The following is a 9,104-nucleotide window of genomic DNA, read 5'->3' as shown; positions in this document are numbered from 1 at the left end:
TTTGAAGTACGGAGATTGTTCTATTGTGTTGTGTGGTTTACTCGCAAGCTTTTAAGCAAGAGTGAATCCTAGTTTCTTAGGAGTGTGTCTCCACCTGTTGTGATCGTGAAATTGAATAACAACACTGTCTGTGTTGTTAAGGTGGGAATTGGGACGGGGTCTCATATCTAGGAGTTCCTAGGTAGAAGTGTCATTGGGTAGTGATTAAGTGAGAAGTTGTAAACGGGTGAGTTTAGCTTCGAAGTAATACTGCTGATAGTGGACTTCATTCCTGGATTGGTATCCCCCAGAGTAGGCTTTAGGATGAACTGGGTTAACAACTCTCGTGTGTTATTTACTTTACTGTTTGTATTGTTTTATGTTATTTGCTCTGTTTATAGACAAGTGTTGGCGCACCGGTAACAACATCTGTCTACAACAGACAAGTGTTGACACACCTTGATCAACACCTGTCCACTGTGTGCCAAGAATTTCAATTGGCATCAGAGCAGGCACCCTGTTCTGAATTTTAGGGTGAGCTCCAGGGAAACTTTTTCTGGCAAGGATGGACAAAGAAGGAGGGTTTGTTACCAGACCACCTCTTCTGGTTGGTGCTTCAAACTATGACTATTGGAAGTCCCGCATGATGGCCTTTCTAAGACAAATTGATAGCAAGACATGGAAGGCAGTTCTGAGAGGGTGGACTCCACCTGTGAAGATGGACAAAGATGGTAAACCAACTCTTGAGTTGAAATCTGCTGAAGAATGGTCCAAAGAAGAGGATGAGCTTGCTCTTGCAAACTCAAAAGCATTATATGCACTATATAATGGTGTTGACAAGCACATATTCAGACTCATCAAAAAGTGTGTCTCTGCTAAGGAAGCTTGGACAATTCTTGAGACTGTTCATGAAGGTACCTCTAAAGTAAAGCTGTCAAAGCTACAACTTCTAACAACTAAGTTTGAGAATCTAAGAATGAATGATGATGAAACCATTCAGGATTTTCAGATGACCATACTTGATTTTGACAATCAATTTGATGCCTTGGGAGAAAAGATACCTGAAGAAAAGCTGGTAAGAAAAATGCTTAGGTCTTTACCTAAGAAGTTTGACATGAAAGTCACAGCTATAGAAGAAGCAAAGGATATCACAGATATGAAGCTAGATGAACTGGTTGGTTCACTACAAACCTATGAGGTAGCTATAAATGAGAAGATGGATAAGAAAAATAAAAGCATTGCTTTTGCCTCAAATGCTGAGGAAGAAGATCAACAGAGTGACACAGAGTCTGAACATAGCATCTCTGATGCAATGGTTCTTTTGGGAAAACAATTTAATAAGGTGCTGAAGAGAATGGACAAACGCCCTAAGACAGGTGCAGCTGACATTGGTCGCAACACTTACAGGAATTTCAGAAAACCTGTAACAGATGAGAAATCAGCTCCAAATAAAGGTGTTCAATGCCATGAATGTGAGGGGTATGGTCACATTAGAAGTGAATGTGGAACCTTCCTAAAGAAACAAAAGAAGGGGTTAATAGTAACTTGGTCAGATGAAGATTCTGAGGGAGAAGCCGATACTGCAAAGGCTATACATGTATTGACAAGTGTTTGCACATCTGACACTGAATCATGTGAAGAAGAACTGACCTTTGATGAGCTTGCTGAATCATATAAAAAACTGTGTCTGAAGAGTGCAGAAGTCTACAGAGTCTCTGAAGAGCAAAAAGAAACAATTACTAAGTTACAAACTGAGAGAGATGCTAATCTGTCAAGAATCTCTGAATTTAGTACTAAATGGGAAGATAGCTTAAAGATCATTGAGGAACAAAAGGCAATTATCATCAACTTAGAAGCAGACAAGATCAAACAACTGACAGAGATAGCCCATCTGAATGAAGAGGTAACTGATTTAAACTCTCATCTTGAGAATTTAAAGAAGCATGTTCTTAGGCTATTCAAAGGAAGTGATCTAGATGAAATCCTGGAAACTTTGCCTGCGCCTAGTAGATCCAAAACAGGCATTGGGTATGAATACAAAAATGTTAATAGGATTATGGATTACAACAAAGAAGGGAAATATATGCCTGAGATAAGTAAACAACCTTCTCCAAAAATACATGACAGGATGTCGCCACACTTGGCTCCTAGACAACAGAGACAAGTGTTACCACATGTGGCACAACATCAGCAAAGATGGCAGAGACCTAGATTTATACCTAGACCCAGAAGCAGGTACCACTCCTGGAGATGTCATCACTGTGGAAGAAAGGGACACATAAGGCCCTACTGCTACAAATTGTATGGGTATCCAAGTGAAATTCCTCAAGAGTCTGATCCATCCATTACTAAAACAAGGATGGAATGGAAGCAAAAAGATGATACAACCAATACCAAGGAGTATACAGCTGAAAGCAGTGAGAAAAGTCTGATTGCTCATACGTCACTCAGAGCCTCATCAAAAGAAGATTGATACTTTGATAGTGGTTGTTCCAGACACATGACTGGTGTTGAAAAGTATTTGAAGGAGGTAAAATCCTATGCCACAAGTTTTGTGACATTTGGAGATGGAGCAAAGGGTGAAATCAAAGGTATTGGAAGACTGATTGACCATGGTCTACCAAAACTTGAAAATGTTCTCCTTGTGAAAGGGCTAACTGCCAATCTAATCAGTATAAGCCAACTATGTGATCAAGGCATGAAAGTCAACTTTACAAAAAATGAATGTCTGGTCAGCAATAATGAAGGAGACATCCTTATGAGGGGTGTTAGATCAAAAGACAACTGCTACTTATGGATCCCTCTTGAAGAAGCTAATGTATCTACATGTCTCTTAACCAAAAATGAAGAGGTTAAGCTGTGGCATCAAAAATTAGGACACCTTAACATGAAAAGCATGAAGAGAGTCATATCTGAAGAAGCTATCAGAGGACTACCAAGTTTACAGATACATGAAGGCAATATCTGTGGTGAATGTCAGATTGGGAAGCAAACCAAAGTGTCGCACCAGAAGTTGCAACACTTGTCCACCTCTAGAGTTCTTGAGTTACTACATATGGATCTGATGGGGCCCATACAAGTTGAGAGTCTTGGAGGTAAGAAATATGTTCTTGTTGTTGTTGATGACTTCTCTAGATATACTTGGGTCAATTTCATTAGGGAAAAATCTGAGACTTTTGAAGAATTCAAAAATCTTTGCTTACAACTTCAAAAAGAGAAAGATTGTGGTATTGTAAGAATCAGAAGTGACCATGGTAAGGAGTTTGAAAACTCTAAATTTGCTGACTTTTGTGCTGCTGAAGGAATAACTCATGAATTTTCTTCACCAATTACACCTCAACAAAATGGTGTGGTTGAAAGAAAGAACAGAACCTTACAAGAATCTGCTAGAGTGATGTTGCATGCCAAAAATGTTCCTTACAAGTTCTGGGCTGAAGCCATGAATACAGCATGTTACATTCACAACAGAGTAACATTAAGAAAATGTACTGCTACAACACTGTATGAACTATGGAAGAATAGGAAGCCTACTGTGAAATATTTCCATGTGTTTGGGTCAAAATGTTACATTTTGGCAGATAGAGAACCTAGGAGAAAATTGGACCCCAAAAGTGATGAGGGGATATTTTTGGGTTACTCAACCAACAACAGAGCCTACAGAGTCTTTAACTCCAGAACAAGAACTATGATGGAATCAATTAATGTTGTTGTTGATGATAGTGATACAACAAGTGCAGATTCAGCAGAAGAGACAGATGTCATAACACCTGTCCCAACATCAGATGATGATCAAACTGAAACTGAGCCTGATCAACATTCTGAATCTACTACAGAGGCTACTAGACCAAACAAAGGACCATCTACTAGAATACAGAAGAATCATCCTCTGGAACTTGTCATTGGAAATCCAAATCAAGGAATTGCAACAAGAAGATCAAAAGAAGCAATCTCCAACTCATGCTTCATATCCAAGATTGAACCAAAGAATGTTAAAGAAGCCTTGACTGATGAATACTGGATCAATGCCATGCAGGAGGAACTAACTCAGTTCAAAAGAAGTGAGGTATGGGATCTAGTACCTAGACCAGATGGTATAAATGTTATTGGTACAAAGTGGGTCTACAAGAACAAAACTGATGAAAATGGTGACATTACCAGAAATAAAGCCAGACTTGTAGCACAAGGATACACCCAGATAGAAGGAGTAGACTTTGATGAGACTTTTACTCCAGTTGCTCGCTTAGAGTCCATAAGATTGCTCTTGGCTGTGGCATGCATCTTAAAATTCAAGTTATATCAAATGGATGTAAAGAGTGCATTCCTAAATGGATATCTACATGAAGAGGTATATGTTGAACAACCCAAAGGGTTTGTAGATCCAAGCTTTCCTAACCATGTCTACAAACTAAAGAAAGCTCTCTATGGATTAAAACAAGCCCCTAGAGCATGGTATGAAAGATTGACTGAATTCCTTGTCAGCCATGGATACAAGAAAGGTGGCAATGATAAAACTCTATTTGTAAGAGAGGAGAAAGGGAAGCTAATGATAGCTCAGATATATGTGGATGATATTGTATTTGGTTGAATGTCGCGACAAATGGTGGAACATTTTGTGCATCAAATGCAATCTGAATTTGAAATGAGTCTTGTAGGTGAGCTAACTTATTTTTTAGGTCTTCAGGTCAAACAAATGGAAGACACTATATTTATCTCTCAGGAAAAATATGCAAGAAACATTGTGAAAAAATTTGGAATGGAAGGTGGTAGTCACAAAAGGACACCTGCACCTACACATTTGAAGCTTACCAAAGATGAAAAAGGGATTGATGTGGATCAAAGTCTCTACAGAAGTATGATTGGAAGCTTGCTATATCTCACAGCTAGCAGACCTGATATCATGTTTGCAGTAGGTGTTTTTGCTAGATGTTGGGAAATCGTTTCATAAACACTTTTATAAACGCAGCGGAATTTTAAAATTAAAATTTCCCATCAATGGATTCTTGTGAATGAGCATGATCAGGTCTAGAATATTACCTTTGAAGAACAAATTCGTGGCCGCTTTTCTTGATCACAAGCACCGCACTTGCAGCACCTCCACTTAGTCCACACGAACAGGAACCTTCGATCTCACAGTGCTAGCTGTTCTTGGATGAAGGCTGAGGGAATTTTGTGCGGTTTAGGGTTTAAAGAAATTCAGAATTTCTCTAAATTCAGTTAGGGTTTGTAAAACGTGATTTCTGAACTTCATAAGGCTCTATTTATAGAGTTTCTTATGAGGTCTTTAGTTTACACGAAATTGGGCTTCTCAAGCCCAATAACCGTTTGTCACTAACTGCACCCCCGCAATAAGTCTTACTTATTTTTTTCCTTCTTAACTGTCCTTATGTGTGTGACCCTGTAGGTTCTTATGACGTTGGCAATAATATTAATCGTAATATTATAAACAGTGAGCGGTATCTAGCAACACATCACTGTTACCCAAGTCATAGGAATGTCACGTGATCTGACTAACCTTTTCGTGATAAATATCTTGTGCACAATTACCCTTTTGCCCTCATGTCTATATTGAACACAAGACATAGTATGTCATCCTTGTCTAGTTCAATATTGGGCCCATAGACATATCTCCCGTTATGTAGGAGGGACAAATTCCATCTAGGTCACTCATGTCCCTCATCATGATTCGTGATATACCCATCAACCAACTTTATAATGATCCAGTTACGGATAACGTTTGAATGGCAACAAGGTATTACACTCCTGCATCTAGGGTACATAGTGGTTTCAGGTCGAAGGGTGGAATACACCTTTTATCACTATGAGAAAACTTATGACATTTCATAACACTCTATGTAGTATTCTCATGGTGGGTCAATCCGATATAAAGTTACCCTTAACATTTATATCTATGTGAAGACTTGATAACTCATTATCCATGATCAGTGAGATATGATCATCAGTCTACCAACATAATAGTCTTTATGCTTTAACGTTATCCCATTTCACAATAAAGCTTGACTATGGATATGTTTAAGAATAGTGTTCTTATATTTAATGGAATCTCACGATTAAGTCATACTTAACGTTCCATACAATGAACTTACTATTCTAGGGACTCTATTATTATTTAACACATAAACATAATAAAGAAAAGCCTTTATTTAATAAGTAAATTATCCAATACAAGTATCATGCAATTATAAATAATTGGCCTCTAGGGCTTACACCAACAATCTCCCACTAGCACTAGAGCCAATCAGGCATACTCCTAATACCTATGCCCCTAGTGTGGCCCTCATGCTTCGGCTGAGCAAGAGGCTTTGTAAGTGGATCAGCAGCATTGTCAAGTGTTGGTACTCTGCATATTTTCACATCTCCTCTATCAATTATTTCTCGAATAAGATGATAGCGCCTGAGTATGTGTTTGGACTTTTGGTGAGATCTAGGTTCCTTAGCTTGTGCGATTGCACCATTGTTGTCACAAAATAATTCAATGGGATTCACAATGCTAGGGAATATGCCAAGTTCAGTAATGAACTTCTTTATCCAAACAGCTTCCTTTGCTGCATTTGATGCAGCGATGTACTCAGCTTCGGTTGTAGAATCAGCAACTGTATCTTGCTTTGAACTCTTCCAGCTCACAGCGCCACCATTTATGCAAAACACATAGCCTGATTGCGACCTAAAGTCATCCCTATCTGTTTGGAAGCTAGCATCAGTGTAACCAATTACATTTAGCTCTTCTTGGCCTCCATATATTAGAAATGAGTCTTTAGTCCTCCTTAAGTATTTAAGGATGTTCTTGACAGCCACCCAATGAGCCTCACCAGGATCAGACTGATAACGGCTTGTTGCGCTTAAGGCATATGAAACATCTGGTCGAGTACATATCATGGCATACATGATAGATCCTATAGCCGATGCATAAGGGATCTTACTCATGCGGTCTCTTTCTTCCTTAGATGAAGGAGACTGTGTCTTTGAAAGACATAGGCCATGTTGCATAGGAATGAATCCTTTCTTGGAATCATGTATATTAAAGCGTCTTAACACTTTATCTATGTATGTACTCTGGCTCAGGCCAAGCAGTTTTCGTGATCTATCTCTATAGATTCTTATTCCTAATATATAGGCTGCTTCACCCAGATCTTTCATAGAAAAGTAATTCCCTAACCAAGTTTTAATTTGTTGCAAGGTAGGGATGTCGTTTCCTATTAGTAATATGTCATCTACATATAATACTAGGAATGCGACTATGCTCCCACTAACCTTCTTGTAAACACAAGGCTCATCTTCATTTTGAATGAATCCGTACTGTTTTACAATTTCATCAAAACGAAGATTCCAACTTCTGGAAGCTTGCTTCAATCCGTAGATTGATCGCTGTAATTTGCATATCTTTTTGGCTTCTCCTGGAATGCAAAAGCCTTCAGGTTGTGTCATATACACATCCTCAAGGAGACTCCCATTAAGGAAGGCAGTTTTTACATCCATCTGCCAGATTTCATAATCATAGTATGCAGCGATGACAAGTAAGATCCGAATGGATTTGATCATCGCAACTGGTGAAAACGTTTCATCATAGTCTACCCCATGAATTTGTTTGAAACCTTTAGCAACCAATCACGTTTTGTAGGTCTGTACCTTTCCATCCATGTCAGTCTTCTTCTTGAAGACCCACTTGCATCCTATGGGTTTAATCCCATCAGGAGCTTCCACCAAGTTCCAAACTTGATTTGTGTACATGGAATCCATTTCAGATTTCATGGCTTCAAGCCACTTCTCAGATTCAGGGCCAGTAATGGCCTCTTGATAAGTCACAGGCTCATCTTGATCCATGAGTAATACATCACCTTGTTCCGATATGAGATATCCATATCTTTCAGGTTCTTGACGTATCCTGTTGGACCTACGTGGTTCTTGTGTTATATGAGCAGGATTCTCTGTCACAACATCTTGTGCGTCCTGCTCTTGTTCCTCCATTGGTGTGTCATTACTTTGTGGATCGTGAATTTCTTCAAGATCTACTTTCCTCCCACTGATTCCTTTGGAAACAAAGTCCTTTTCTAGGAATACTCCTGTTCGAGCGACAAACACTTTGCCCTCAGAAGGATTGTAGAAGTGATATCCTTTTGTCTGTTTTGGATATCCCACAAAGAAGCACTTGTCAGATTTAGGTTCAAGTTTAGTAGAAATTTGACGTTTTACATAAACTTCGCAACCCCAAATCTTTAAGTAAGACATATGTGGTTTCTTGCCACTCCACATCTCATATGGTGTCTTTTCAACCGTTTTAGAAGGAACACGGTTAAGTGTATAAGCTGCTGTTAATAGGGCGTGTCCCCAAAAGGAGTTTGGAAGATCAGCGTGACTCATCATAGACCGCACCATGTCCAACAAGGTTCGGTTTCTTCTCTCAGACACACCATTCCATTGTGGTGTTCCAGGAGGAGTGAGTTGGGATAAGATCCCACACTCTCTTAGATGGTCATCAAACTCTAGGCTTAAATACTCACCTCCTCGATCTGATCGAAGGATTTTGATTTTCTTTCCTAGTTGGTTTTGTACTTCATTTTTAAATTCTTTGAACTTTTCAAAGGATTCGGATTTATGCTTCATTAGATACACATATCCATATCTACTGTAGTCATCAGTAAATGTGATGAAGTATTGAAAACCTCCTCTAGCATGTGTGTTCAATGGTCCACATACATCAGTATGTATGAGAGCCAAGAGATCACTTGCCCTTTCACCTTTACCAGTGAATGGGGTCTTTGTCATTTTTCCCAATAAGCAAGATCTGCATGTTTCAAAAGATTCATAATCAAATGAATCCAAGAGCCCATCTTTATGGAGCTTGGAAATGCGTTTCTCATTTATATGGCCTAAACGACAGTGCAAAGGTATGTAGGATTTAACTCATTAGGTTTAATCCTTTTTGTATCAATGTTATATATTGGCATTTCAAGATCAAGAATATATAATCCATTACTCATTTGTGCTGTGGCATAAAAGATATCATTTAAATAAATGGAGCAACAATTGTTCTTTATTATAAATGAAAAGCCAAGTTTGTCCAAACAAGAAACAGAAATAATATTCCTGCTAATGGCAGGTACATAAAA

Source organism: Trifolium pratense, linkage group LG6, assembly GCF_020283565.1.
Source record: "Trifolium pratense cultivar HEN17-A07 linkage group LG6, ARS_RC_1.1, whole genome shotgun sequence".
NCBI lineage: Eukaryota > Viridiplantae > Streptophyta > Magnoliopsida > Fabales > Fabaceae > Trifolium > Trifolium pratense.
Note: the sequence above shows the minus strand (reverse complement) of the source record.